The sequence below is a fragment of the Ovis aries genome, chromosome 19 (genome assembly GCF_016772045.2).
Source record: "Ovis aries strain OAR_USU_Benz2616 breed Rambouillet chromosome 19, ARS-UI_Ramb_v3.0, whole genome shotgun sequence".
NCBI lineage: Eukaryota > Metazoa > Chordata > Mammalia > Artiodactyla > Bovidae > Ovis > Ovis aries.
In genome coordinates this window covers 41,972,025-41,987,479 of record NC_056072.1, presented here as the reverse complement: position 1 = coordinate 41,987,479, position 15,455 = coordinate 41,972,025, and the positions used below count along the sequence as shown (strand labels likewise).

The following is a 15,455-nucleotide window of genomic DNA, read 5'->3' as shown; positions in this document are numbered from 1 at the left end:
CCAAGACTGAACCGAGAAGAAATAGAAATTATGAACAACCCAATTACAAGCACTGAAATTGAAGCTATGATTTAAAAAAAATCTCCCAAAAAACTAAAGCCCAGGACCAGATGGCTTTACAGGAGAATTCTATCAAACGTTTAGAGAAGAGCTGATGCCTATCCTTCTAAAACTCCTTCAAAAAATTGCAGAGGAAGGAATACTTCCAAACTCATTCTACGAGGCCACCATCACCCTGATACCAAAACCAGAGAAAGAAACACACACACACACAGAAGTTAAAGGCCAATATCACTGATGAACATAGATGCAAAAATCCTCAACAAAATTTTAGCAAGGAGAAATCAGCAATATATCAAAAAGCTCATATACCATGATCAAGTTGGGTTTATTCCAGGGATGCAGGGATTCTTGAATATACACAAATCAATCAATGTGATACAGCACATTAACAAATTGAAAGACAAAAACCATATGACAATCTCAATAGATGAAGAAAAAGCCTTTGACAAAATTCAGCACCCATTTGTGCTTTAAACTCTTCAAAAAATGGGCATAGAAGGAACCTACGTCAACATAGTAAAGGCTATATATGATAAGCTACAGAAAACATTATTCTCAGTGGTGAAACACTGAAAGCATTCCCCCTAAGATCAGGAACAGGACAAGGGTGTCTGCTTTTGCCACTATAATTCAACATAGTTCTGGAAGTCCTAGCTACAGCAGTCAGAGATGAAAAAGAAATAAAAGGAATCTAGATCAGAAAAGAAGTAAAGCTCTCACTGTTTGCAGATGATATAATACAATACGTAGAAAATCCTAAGGATAGTATCAGAAAATCAGTAGAGTTAATCAGGGAATTTCACAAAGCTGCAGGATACAAAATCAATAGACAGAAATAACTTGCATTTCTATATACTAACAATGAAAAATCAGAAAGATAAATTAAGGAATCCCATTCACTGTAACAAAAAGAATTACATATATAAGACACTAATGAAAGAAATCAATGATGACATAAACAGATAGAGAGATATTCCATGTTCCTGGGTAGGAAGAATCAATATTGTGAAAATGACTATACTACTAAATGCAATCTACAGGTTCAATGATATTCCTTTCAAATTACCAGTTAACAATGACATTTTTCACAGAACTAGAACGAAAAAATTCACAATTCATATGGAAACACAAAATGCCCTGAATAACCAAAGCAGTCTTGAGAAAGAAGAAGGGAGTTGGAGGAATCAACCTTTCTGACTTTAGATTATGCTACAAAGCTACAGTCATCAAGACAGTATGGTACTGGCCCAAATATAGAAGTATAGACCAATGAAACAAGATAGAAAGCTCAGAAATAAACCCATGCACCAATGGGTACCTTATTTTTTGACTAAGGAGGCAAGAATATACAATGGGGCAAAGACAGCCTCCCAGTTCAAAAGCACCATAGCATCTAATCCATTCTCCCCAGTTAGGTTACTTGCATTGATTATTAATAACTAAGCAGGTTATAATATTTGAGATATATGACTGTGACATAGGAGGGAACTAACTCAACATAAAAGAAAAAAAATAGACTGCATTCCATACATGTATGAGTTATGTTCTTCTCCCCCTGCTTTGCTTGCAGGGGACTAGTGGAAAGAAAGGTTGATCTGGTGAATCTCTGCCTCAGGAGAAATGAAACAGAACTCAGTCCCCCAATAGCCAGTAATGCTTGCTGTCTGGCTCTGTTTCCTGATTGATTGATGGGTGGGATGGGCTCTCTGGGAGTGACATGCCCTTCCAGTGAACATGCAGAGTCTAGCAGAGAACCTAACTCATTGGCTGTAGAAGGTTTTTGTTGATGAGCAGTGTTTCTTGTCTAGAAAACCAAATGTGAGAGGAGCATTGAAACATGTATATTAACATAGGTGAAATAGATCGCCAGTCCAGGTTCAATGCATGAGACAGGGCGCTCAGGGCTGGTGCACTGAGATGACCCTGAGGGATGGGATGGGGAGGGAGGTGGGAGGGGGGTTCAGGATGGGGGACACATGTACACACGTGGCTGATTCATGTCAATGTATGGCAAAACCACTATAATATTGTAAGGCAGTTAGCCTCCAATTAAAATAAATAAGTTAATTAAAAATAAAGATTCCAGAATGTTCAAAGTGAGTAAAATTCCAGATACATGTTGACCAGTTGGGCTTCCCTGGTGACTCAGAGGTTAAAGCATCTGCCTGGAATGCTGGAGACCCGGGTTCAATCCCTGGGTCGGGAAGAGCCCCTGGAGAAGGAAATGGCAACCCACTCCAGTACTCTTGCCTGGAGAATCCCATGGAAGGAGGAGCCTGGTAGGCTACAGTCCATGGGGTCGCATATTGTGCTGTGAACTGAAGACCATGAGCATATTTTAGGACTGTCAAACCTAAGAAGCTATAGATTTCCCCCAAATTGCCACTAATTGAGATCCTTCCAATTTTATTAGTCTTATTTTCCAACCAACTGAACGCTTTACCCGGAGTTATTTTCCCCTCTAGAAAACTTTTATTTTGTAAAGTTGAGCATTCTCCCTATTCATATTGTCTGTAAGATTTACTTACCATAACAAAGCAGTCACATTGATAACTTCATCAAATCTGGCTGTTTAGACAGAAATACTTATAAACAATGATACCAGTAAAATCAAAAAGTGAGGGAATTCGTTGTTTTTGCTGTTCAGTCACCCAGTCCTGTCTGACTCTTTGTGACCCCATGGACTGTAGCATGTGAGGCCTCCCTGTCTTCACCAACTCCCAGAGTTTGTCCAAGTTCATGTTCATTGCATTGATGATGCTGTCCAGCCATTTCATCCTCTGATGCCCCCTTTTCCTTATGTCCTCAATCTTTCCCAGCATCAGGGACTTTTCCAATGAATTGTCTGTTCACATTAGAGGACAAAAATACTGGAGCATCAGCATCAGTCTTTCTAGTGAATATTCAGGGTTGATCTCCCTTAAGATTGACTGGTTTGATCTCCTTGCTGCTGTCCAAGGGACTTTCAGGAGTCTTCTACAGCATCACAGTTCAAAAGCATCAAATCTCTGGTGTTCGGCCTTCTTTATCGTTCAGTTCTCACAACTGTACGTGACCACTGGGAAGACCATATCCTTGACAATATGTACCTTTGTTGGCAGAGTAATGTCTCTGCTTTTCAACACTGTCTAGATTTGTCATTACTTTCATGCCAAGAAACAATTGTCTTCTGATTTCATGGTTGCAGTCACCATACACAAAAGGAATTGAAGAAAGTACAAAAATCTCAGTTGTCTTCCAGAAAGTTTGGATGTCATGGAATTATTTATTCAGATCTATTTATGGAGTTTCTACTATATTTTAAGGGTTGTGCTATTAATAATATCAGCATTGTTTGGGTGTGGACTCTATTACTATTATTCTGCAGATAAGCCCAAATCAACTGTTAGGTAATACCCTGGTATTCTTCCTCTTTCCTGTCAAAGCAGAAAGAAACGGTTTGACCAAGTGGAGTAGCGGCAGAGAATCAATTGAGCTCTTCTCTGCGTGAAGCCCACACCTTCAAAGGTGGAACTCACTTCCTATCAGAGGAATGAAGTGTATATGAATCCAAGCTAAAAGCTTTCTATCACATTGCCTTTTAACATTTCTTGCTACTTTTAGAAAAGGGAGAGAGAATCAGATTCGGTAATACCACTTCTAATGGAGTCTTTACCTTTGATGGTTTGTGAAGGAAAAAAATCATCGTATGTGCTCTCTAAGAAATGCTTTCTGTCTCACAATGTCGATTTGCTTTTTCCAGGCAGGGATAAGTATTCATATGGGGCACTGTGATCCTGGGGTCTGGAGCAGATGGACTGGTAGCTCCAAGGAGGTCATTAGGGGCAGCCTCCGCTCATGCATTGAAAATGTCTGGGGATGGTTTCCCTCTTGAGGGAGCCTGTGTCTGAATCAGGCCCTCTTAAGCCCTGGATTTGATCATGTTGGCATCTTGCTGCCTTCTTGCCTCTTTCAGGCAACACCTCGTTATGGTAAAGTCAGGCAGGGTCCTCGCTAATCGTCCTTACAGCTGGACTGATTCTCTCTCTAGCCATCCAGAGCCCTCCTGCCCCTACACTGAGTCCCTGGGAGAGTGGTCAACTTTGCCTGTTTCCATATTATTTTTCAAAGTTAACATTTAATACATTTATCAATATTAATTGCAAAATTATTGCAGGCTTTCTGAGTTTAGAAAACATAGGAAAGCACAAAGAAGAAAAATGCTTCTTCATCTTTCTGTTGCCAATATTATGTATTTGAAATATAGATCTGTTGTTTAGTCACTAAGTCATGCCTGACTCTGCAAACCCGTGGACTACAGCACACCAGCCTCCCCTGTCCTTCACTATCTCCTCGAGTTTGCTTAAAAGAAAATGAAAAATATAATTTTTAGTTACTTTATATTTCTTTATATATATAGAGTATATATATATTTATATACTTTAATAATATATAAATATATATATATAAAGAGAAAACACAAAACAAAGAAATATTAAGTAAAAATATACATTAACTTTTTTTTCTGAACACAGATTATATTGTATATAGCATGCTGTTATTACCTTTCACTCAACATCTTATTAGAATATTGCCTTGTCTTGAAATATTTTACAAGAGAAGATTAGAACTGAGCATTATTCTATAGGACTGATATGCCGAAGCCTATTTAATCTAGGTCTATTGTTAGATATTTGCAGGGTTTTTCCCCCCGTCTGTGTAACTTTGTGCACCATTCTGTACGAATGCAGAACTATGTTTGCATTCAACTCTTCTTGAACGTCTGTGATATTTTTTTCTCCCAGGATAAAATCTTCAAAGTAGAATTTAGCTGTTTGAACCCATTTATTTTACACGTTTTAGGAGCTGACATCATCCGCTGTTGATCCAGAGGGACCCTTGGATTAAATTGACCTGCACACTGCACGTGGAGGTGTGTGTCTTAGTTGCTCCATCCTGTCCGACTCTTTGTGACCCCATGGACTGTACTCCACCATGCCCCTCTGTCCATGGAATTCCTCAGGTTAGAATACTGGAGTGGGTTGCCATTTCCTTCTCCAGGGGATCTTCCCAACCCAGGGATCGATCCTGGTTCTCCTGCATTGGAGGCTCATCTTTATCATCTGAGCCACAGTACACTTGTAGTGGTTTATAATCTTGCTTAATTTTATAGGTCAAAATAAGTATCTAACTGTTAGAAAATTTTTGTTTCTAAAATGTTTTAAAATTGTTGTTTTGATAACTATGCATTTTTAAGTGTTTTCCTATTAGGTTGACTGTTTTTTTGTGTTTATTATGATTATTTCTACTTTATTTGTATTATTTTATGTATTGTCCACTGTAATTAAGATATCTTTTTATTATCTTGTGCTTAACATAATAGATAGTTCAAAGTCTTTTCTCTGACTTTTATATTTTAACAATTAAGTTTTGATTTAATTTTTATGTGGCCAAGTATTTCTAAAATCTTTTTTCATGGTCTCTTCCTTTGCTTTCTGATTACCTCACATAGAAAGTGAGTAAATTAGAGGGAAGTGTAAACTACATTCCCCTTTAGTTATTATAGGATTCAATATATATTTTTTTTTTACCTTGGAATTAACTTGGCTATATAAGAGAAGTATATATTTCCTCCCACAAAAAATTAATCTAGCTACCATTTATGAAATATCTCAACTGATTTAAATGCCTCCTTTTCCTTATATTGACGATGTACATATTTTAAGATTTAATTAACTTGTATTTTTTTCCCACCTGTCTACTCTTGGGTCAATGCAATAGTTTGAGTTATTATAAATTTTACATATATTTTAATAGTCAGCACTTTGCATTTCCTGGATTTTTCTTTCTTAACTTGGAAATTATCTCAATTTCTACTCTTCCATGTGAGTTTTCCCTTTTTTATTTTTTTAATTTTATTTTATTTTTAATTAGAGGATAAAGCTTTACAATATCATGACTGTGCCATATAACAACAAAGGTATAGGTATACATTTGTCCCCTCCCTTTTAAACCTCTCTCCCACCTCCATCTCCATCCCACTCCTCTAGTTTATCACAGAATTCTGGCTTTGGGTTCCCTGTGTATATATATAACAAATTCCCACTGGCTGTCTACTTTACATATGGTAATGTATATGTTTTAGAGAAGGCAATGGCACCTCACTCCAGTACTCTTGCCCGGAAAAATCCCAAGGATGGAGGAGTCTGGTAGGCTGAAGTCCATGGGGTTGCTAAGAGTCGGACATGACTGAGCGACTTCACATTCACTTTTCACTTTCATGCATTGGAGAAGGAAATGGCAACCCACTCCAGTGTTCTTGCCTGGAGAATCCCAGGGATGGGGGAGCCTGGTGGGCTGCTGTCTATGGGGTTGCACAGAGTCGGACACGACTGAAGCGACTTAGCAGCAGCAGCAGCAGCAGCAATGTATATGTTTTAATGTTACTCTCTCAAATAATCCCACCTTCTTTCTCCCCTACTCTGTCCAAAGTCTGTTCTCTATGTCTGCATCTCCATTGCTGCCTTGTAGATAGGTTCATCAGTACCATCTTTCTAGATTCCATATATATGCATTAATATACCATATTTGTGTTTTTCTTTCTGACTTAGTTCACTTTGTATAATAGGCTCTAGGTTCATCCACCTCATTAGAACTGACTTAAATGCCTTTATTTTCATAGCTGAGTAATATTTCATTGTGTATATATGTACCACAGCTTCTTATCCATTCATTGGTTGATGGACATCTAGGTTGCTTCTGAGTTTTCCCTTATGATTATGTAGAACTTTCATTGTGAATGTTTCTTGAGTGCTTAAACTGACATTGTCAGCGTTCTCTCAGATTTTCCTCCTTCACTGCCTTATAAAAGGCTCCCATCTTAAACCACAAACCTCTATTGCAGGGGTCTCCAATCCCTGGGAAGTGGAAAAATTGTCTTCCACGAAACTGGTACTTGGTGCCGTAAAGGTTGGAGATCACAGTTCTATTGAGTGCTGGTCGACACCAGACACCAGTAATGGTTATTAATCATTCTTACCCTTTTCTTTTGCCTCTCGCCTTCTCTCTATCTGTATAATGACTGTCTCTCAAACTACACAGTTGAAAAACTCAGACTCTATGGTAAGTTACAGTACTGTTTTTGTCTCATATTTCTTTTTTCATCCTGTGGGATTTGGAAAGTACCAACATGCTCTCAAATAGATTTAAGGGGCTAGATCTGATAGATAGAGTGCCTGATGAACTACGGAGGGAGGTTTGTGACATTATACAGGAGTCAGGGATCAAGACCATCCCCATGGAAAAGAAATACAAAAAAGCAAAATGGCTGTCTGAGGAGGCCTTACAAATAGCTGTGAAAAGAAGAGAAGCAAAGGAGAAAAGGAAAGATATAAGCATCTGAATGCAGAGTTCCAAAGAATAGCAAGGAGAGATAAGAAAGCCTTCCTCAGCGATCAACACAAAGAAATCGAGGAAAACAACAGAATGGGAAAGACTAGAGATCTCTTCAAGAAAGTTAGAGATACCAAGGGAACATTTCATGCAAAGATGGGCTCAATAAAGGACAGAAATGGTATGGACTTAACAGAAGCAGAAGATATTCAGAAGAGGTGGCAAGAATACATAGAACTGTACAAAAAAGATCTTCATGACCAAGATAATCATGATGGTGTGATCATTCACCTAGAGCCAGACATCCTGGAATGTGAAGTCAAGTGGGCCATAGAAAGCATCACTATAAACAACTGATGCTTGTTTGATACCAACAAGCATCACTACAAACACCTCCTCACTAGTGGAGGTGATGGAATTCCAGTGGAGCTATTTCAAATCCTGAAAGATGATGCTGTGAAAGTGCTGCACTCAATATGCCAGCACATTTGGAAAACTCAGCAGTGGCCACAGGACTGGAAAAGGTCAGTTTTCATTCCAATCCCAAAGAAAGACAATGCCAAAGAATGCTCTAACTACTGCACAATTGCACTCATCTCATATGCTAGTAAAGTAATGCTCAAAATTCTCCAAGTCAGGCTTCAACAATACGTGAACCGTGAATTTCCAGATGTTCAAACTGGTTTTAGAAAAGGCAGAGGAACCAGAGATCAAATTGCCAACATCTACTGGATCATGGAAAAAGCAAGAGAGTTCCAGAAAAACATCTATTTCTGCTTTATTGACTATGCCAAAGCGTTTGACTGTGTGGATCACAATAAACTGTGGAAAATTATGAAAGAGATGGGACTATCAGACCACCTGACCTGCCTCTTGAGAAACCTATATGCAGGTCAGGAAGCAACAGTTAGAACTGGACATGGAACAACAGACTGGTTCCAAATAGGAAAAGGAGTACATCAAGGCTGTATATTGTCACCCTGCTTATTTAACTTCTCTGCAGAGTACATCATGAGAAACGCTGGACTGGAAGAAGCACAAGGTGGAATCAAGATTGCCGGGAGAAATATCAATAACCTCAGATATGCAGATGACACCACCCTTATGGGAGAAAGTGAAGAGGAACTGAAAAGCCTCTTGATGAAAGTGAAAGTGGCAAGTGAAAACGTTGGCTTAAAGCTCAACATTCAGAAAACGAAGATCATGGCATCTGGTCCCATCACTTCATGGGAAATAGATGGGGAAACAGTGGACAACAGTGTCAGACTTTATTTTGGGGGGCTCCCAAATCACTGCAGATGGTAACTGCAGCCATGAAATTAAAAGATACTTACTCCTTGGAAGAAAAGTTATGACCAACCTAGATAGCATATTGAAAAGCAGAGACATTCCTTTGTCAACAAATGTCCGTCCAGTAAAGGCTATGGTTTTTCCTGTGGTCATGTATGGATGTGAGAGTTGGACTGTGAAGAAGGCTGAGTGCCGAAGAATCGATGCTTTTGAACTGTGGTGTTGGAGAAGACTCTTGAGAGTCCCTTGGACTGCAAGGAGATCCAACCAGTCCATTCTAAAGGGAAGCAGTCATGGGTGTTCTTTGGAAGGAATGATGCTAAAGCTGAAACTCCAGTACTTTGGCCACCTCATGGGAAGAGTTGACTCATTGGAAAAGACTCTGATGCTGGGAGGGATTGGAGGCAGGAGAAGAAGGGGACAACAGAGGATGAGATGGCTGGATGGCATCACTGACTTGATGGCTGTGAGTCTGAGTGAACTCCAGGAGTTGGTGATGGACTGGGAGGCCTGGCTTGCTGCAATTCATGGGGTCGCAAAGAGTCGGACACAACTGAGCAACTGAACTGAACATGCTCTCAAACTCTCTAAAGACCTGAAGAACATCAATGAGAGCAGTACTCTCAACTTGTAACATGCCATGTAGTTTCATTTGATCTCTGTGGAAAGAAAATGAATGCTGTTTCTCCTGAGGTTTGCTGACTTGATAACAGCTCAGTGATCCATGCTAGAAATCGCCATCTCCTTGACCATAGGGATCAAGAGGTAGAAACTGTGTGTCTTTCCTGGTTTCTTCCACAAGTTGAATGATAGGCATTATATCAAAATCTAATGTAATACTGTGTACCATTGTGGGGGGATCTTTTACAAATGGAGAGTTAGCATGCATGCTTTGCAAGTAAGTTTTCCATCCCACTAGTTTCACATTTCCCTGTCTCTTTCTCTTTTAAGTGACCCAGGGCGTCTGTCATTGGTCTTTTCTAGAGGCTTTGAGTTCATGCAGACATCTTCTGAGAGGCAGTAGGGCATCGTGGGCAAGAGCAAGAGTTGGTGACCTTTTCTTCATGAGGAAGATAGTACACATTTTTGGCTTTATGCAGGTCTCTGCTGCAGCTACCCAACTCTGTGGTCATAGTGAAAAACAGTCACGGACAAGATGTAACTGAATGCGTGTGGCTATGTTCCAATAGAACCTCATTTACAAACACAGGTGCCACATTGGGCCTGTGGGACATGGTTTGCTGACCCCTAGTTAAGATTATAGGTTCTGAAGCCAACTTGCTTGGAAATGAATATCTGTTCCTCAGTCTCTAGGCGTGCAATCTATAGTAGGCTTCTTAATCTTCTTGTACTGCAAAATAACAGGGTCCATAAAATGAGGATGGTTATAGAATCTAAAGGGTCATTGTGGAGATTGAAGGAGTTAGTACAGATAAAGCTTTATAATTTATGTGCCTGGAAGATAATAAGCCCTAAAGTGTCAAATGTTGTATTAGAGGTCAGTATGTTACATAGATCATTGATAAATTCATCACTGTGATAACGTTTTCAGCTAGCTTTATTTTAATGTACTATTTTAAAAATTTATTTATTTTGAATTGAAGGATAATTGCTTTACAGTATTGTGTTGGCTTCTGTGTAGATCAGCCGCAGGTTCACCTGTCTCCTCCCACTTGGACATTCCTCCCACCTCCCTCCGCATCCCACCTCTCTAGGTTGTTACTGAGCCCCCGTTTGAGTTCCCTGAGTCATACAGCAAATTCCCATTGGCTATCTATTTTACATATGGTAATGTATGTTTCCAGGTTACTCTCTTCATACATCGCACCCTCTCCTTCCCCGTGCCTTCCCAGCCATGTCCATAAGTCTGTTCTCTATGTCTGTGTCTCTGCTGCTCAGCAAATAGGTTCATCATCAGTACCATCTTTCTAGATTCCATACATATGTGTAAGTATATACTGTTTGCTTTTCTCTTTCTGACTTACTGCACTCTGTATAATAGGCTCATTTTAAAACATGTTTTAATAAACCTTTTTCTTTCTCTTAATTTCTATTATTTAGACCTGGGGTCCTCCTCCTTCCCACGCAGTGTAACATATTTAAGGACTTGCCGATGGAAAGTTGTGACTGCTGCAGGCTCTTTTGTTTTCTTTCCTGAAGGGCAGATTGTAGGGGCACCAGCCTCTTCCCAGGGTACTGTGTAAAACAAAACAGGGTCGGCTTTGTCACAGCTACAGAGAATCTCATTTCTTGTATTTCTTTTCACACAGTTTGCCAGTTACTCCATGGTTTCTTGGCTAATTATTTCCAGCGTGGCACTGATTGAGCTGTTAATAAAGTGTGAAGGTGCCTCACAGATACCTTCTGAGTCCTAAAGAAGCCAGCTACATCTCCAGCTGCAAACGTCTGTGTCCTCCAATCTCCCCCAATATTCAGGCGATAGCATCTCCAATTGTAAAATTAATCAAACTTCTCTCAGTGACAAAAATGTTAATTTAAAATTTTTGTCACAATTACAAGGAGTGTTATTGCAGCTTTTGACTTGTAATTAATTTCTCCTTCTCTTTCTCCATCACTGGGTTAGACTCCTTTGTAATAGTGATAAATGAAATAGCTGCCTGACCTTTTTTAAAAATTATTATTTAAAATAAATTGCTTTACAAGAAAAAAATTTACCTCTAGGTAATCAACACCTTCAGATAAACAGGGGAACACGGGATATTAGGTACTTTATTGCCTCTCTCTCTCTTTCTCTCTTTTTAATTTGCATGTCTTTGGTGATTGAAATGACAAGTGGGAAAAGAGTGAAGTGAGTCTCCTTTATGGCTGCATTCTCAAGTGGAACTAATTTGGATTGCCGTGTTGGTTTTTCTGGGGATGGGGCAACACGAGCAAAATTAGAGTTTTGCAAAAGGGAATAAAAGAAATGCACAGGAGGGAAAAAGGAAACAAAATGTTATATTTACTTGAGCGATCACTAGAGAGTTTAGTGCCCTCTCAGTGTGGATCAATCCCTGACAACTCCCAGTGTGGGCCTGATGACTGGTGACAGCTGGGAGCTTGCTAGAAATGCAGAATCTCAGGCCCTTCCCTGGTCCCGCTGAGTCAAAGAAGCTCTTCATGTAATCTGCATATATACTACAGTATGGAAAACACTGAAGCCCAGACTTAGAGATGGGGTGCCCATGGCAGGGAGGTTACAAGTGAGCTTTATAAACAAACAGCCAAGTCCATGGTACGTCACCTATACTTGCCCAGAGATTGAAGGATAAGACTTTCAAGGTGCATCTTTGAATTGCAAAGTGGATGATTCATGGTCTAGGGATAAAAAGCATACTCACAAGGAATCACTTTTCTAGTTCGCCTGCAAACGGCCCCGCTTTGGTGTGGCTATCAGAACTGTCAGCTTTCGAAGGGCAAGGACCATTTGGCTCTATCACAGTACAAGGTCCCCAAACACCTGAGTGAGTGAGCGAAAGGGGAATGGAATCAACTGGACCTTACTGTGGGAATTCAAAGCTGTTGGAGTGAGGTTGTAAAAAGCTTTGGTAGAGCCAGTGGCTCTGTTTGTTCGTGTGTTTAGCGAGAGTGTTTGCGAGAGAATAAATAAAGATTGCTTACCTCTTGAAATCCAGTGACGGGGAATGGGGATATATTACCTGGCTGAGATGCTGGAGACTGAGAACAGCATGTAGGCGCAGCAACACTCACCGGGGACCCACGACATGCCACCCATGCTGGGCACAGGAAGGGCAGTGCCGCCATAGAGACAACAGGGGCTCTGCTTGGGAGGACATCAGAGAGTCTGCATACGGTGGGGCAACAGACTGCCTCTCCGGGGCTTGGTTTACTACTCTCTTCGGAAGGCCTTACTTTTCTCATTAACCCAGTTGGTGGCTCTTTATTTAGCTTCCATTTTTGCTCCAGATCTTATCACTAGTAAAGCTAATGAACAGTGGTGACCTCTGGGGCCACATGCACACCAGCTGAGACAGTTTGAGTACCACTTCCTGATGTCACTGGGAAGGTGCTTATTTGCTCCTGTTGTTATTAGTCGTTACGGTAATTAAAGAGGACTTTTTTTTTTTTTTTTTTTAAACCTCCGTCTTCAGCAGAAGCCTCTGCAAATACAGATTCCATACACAGTGTTTTCTGGGGAAAATAAGACTGGCTTGGGATCTCTGTTGTGAAATCCTCTGTCAAAATTAATTAAGGGAATCCTGTAATTACAATTTATGCATCACATGGCCCCCCGACGGCTTGTTTCTTAATATCAGCTTAGTTTTTTAAACACACGAAATAGCAATGAAAAGACTAAATGACCCCTCTCCTTTTTTTTTTTAAATTAATAAACCTTAAAGGAGCTAAAATATCTTTGATTTAGTTATATCTTAATGACAATAAGGTTAGGAAAAAGCTGTTTCCTCCCCCTTTTAACCCTGCTTGTGTTCATTATAAATCCTCAGATTGGGTCCCAGGGATAGGAGCCCCTACAGAAAAACTGGTATTATTTTTAAAGCCCGACCACATTGCAGACAGCCGTATTGCTGGTGGCAAGGCTGGCAGGAGATAATTACCAGCCCCTGGGGTTCAGAAGGAGGCACATGCCTCCAGACTGAGCTCCTCTGGCCCTTGATAGACCAAGTTATCGCTAACACACACATGCCACCGAACATATTATTTCATTCACCAAGTGGAGATTTACAATGACTTTGTAACATGCCAGATTAGGTTAATTATCTTTTAAGAGTGTTTTGGAAAAAAAAGGAAAAAAAAATTCTAAATGTTCTGTAATAAGGCTGCAGGGGGCTTGATGTGAGTTGGCCTTTTTTATTTAAGAATCAGGCATTTTTGTTCGTTTCTTACCTCTCCCTCCCTTGAGGGAAGGCCAGAGAGTGTCCCTGCAGGGACCTTCTTCTTCTGCCAGCTCAGTGTTACTTTCATGGAGACCAAGGTCCTCCAGGGGCCTCCCCTACCAGCTTTTCTATTCTTATCCCACTCTGTGTCCCTGGGAGTCTGCTGTGAACGAGCCATGACTGCGCTCAGCTGTGGTCCTTAAAGGCTCCCACCCATGTCTATCATCTTGATCTTTGACAGAGACATCTCAGGTCAGCAGGGCAGGAGGCTCATGAAGGCAGAGCCAGGGCTTTCTTCCCCAGTATCCTAGCACTGGGCATATTGTTGAGAAGCGGGCACTGATAGGTATGTGTCCAGTGGATGCTGGGAATGAGATCTTGTCCCCAGACTGTTGCTGGACCTCAGAGGTGGTGGAATGTATGGACTGTGTGCTTTCTCAGCTTAACGTTTCTCCAATCTCTGTTTTCTGTGAGTTTGAGTCAAAACTCTCTAACATCACCTTCAGGGTCCTCCATCAGGAGGTCCTTTCAGACCATTTCTCTTTCTGTGTGCTAGACTTTCATTCTACTCCGATTTTGAAGACCCTGAAGGCATCACTTGCCCTGTTGATATTGGATGTCCAACATGCTCTTCCCTTTCCCTGGAACTGTCTTCTGGCCTGTGCTACCCATCACGCTCCTTTGCTCGTTATCTCCTGCTCCACTGTAGCTCTCTCTTTGGTATTATGTTCCTGGACAGCCTCTCTGAGCCTCCACCCCTGGTTCAGGCACACGTCTGCTTCCATAGCACCACATACCACCCCCCTACTCCCAGACTACTCAGGAGTTTCCCCTTCTAGATTGGGAGTTCACTGGGGGCAGAAGACACACCTGTCATTTACGGCTTGATCTCAGCCCCCAGCACAGTGCCCTGCAGAGACCAGGCTCTCAGTCCCTTTGTGTCAAAGGCGTAAGATGCCCCTGCTTAGTCATGGGCAAGCCAGTTGTCCTGAGATTGGAGACTGAGGTTCCAGATTTAGCAGCATCATTAAGAGTGGAAGATGAACTTGGAAAGAACCTCCAGAGAGAGACTAGAGATGTGCATGACTGGTAGGGATTCTGCCATTATAGTGGCTGAGAAATGTCTTGGTCCTATGGGAGCAGGAATGCCCCAAGGAGGCCCCGTAGAACAGTGGGTATCAGTATGTCAGGATCCTTGGGCAATCTGATTTAAACAGTACTCTAGTATCCAAGTGTGCAAGTCGCTCAATCATATTCGACTCTTTGCAACCCCATGGACTATAGTCTACCAGGCTCCTCTGTCCATGGCATTCTCCAGGCCAGAATACTGAAGTGGGTAGCTGTTCCCTTCTCCAGGGGATCTTGCAACCCAGGGATCGAATCTAGGTCTCCCACGTTGCAGGCAGATTCTTTACCATCTGAGCCATCAGGGAAGCCCAAGAACTAATACCCAAAGGCAGGCATTATTTGAAGTGTGTGAACTCCTAGAATTGAGTGAAATCTTATTTGTGACTGGTAGAAGTTGTTCCACCTCTTTGAGTGCCTTGCCTTCTCCACCCCCATTAAGTAGGATTATATTTCCCTGCTCATCCCTTCTCACTTTTACATGGCACAAGATGCAAGATGTCGGTTAAGCAACTCTCTTGGTAAGGGATTCTGAATGCTTTTGTCTCAGGGGTCCTAAGAGTATATAGAATATTCCATTTCATCCTGTGACACTGCTACTAAATTCTTCCTTACTAGGTATATATGAGAACTAGTTTCAATTAGTATGTCAAGGAGCATTGCTAAGTTGGTAGAATGGCCTGGGAAATAAGAATTGCAGCAATTGCTACTCTTTTCTAGGCCTTTCGTTTGTTCTGCATACTGAGTAGA

The 15,455-nt window shown here is 41.0% G+C and overlaps 1 long non-coding RNA gene across 2 annotated transcripts in view; it reads left to right on the top strand.

Annotated features, from left to right (window-relative positions):
• The window catches only part of LOC132658181 (uncharacterized), a 130,860-nt gene that overhangs the window by 69,983 nt on the left and 45,422 nt on the right, over positions 1–15,455 (top strand). The window lies entirely within an intron of this gene.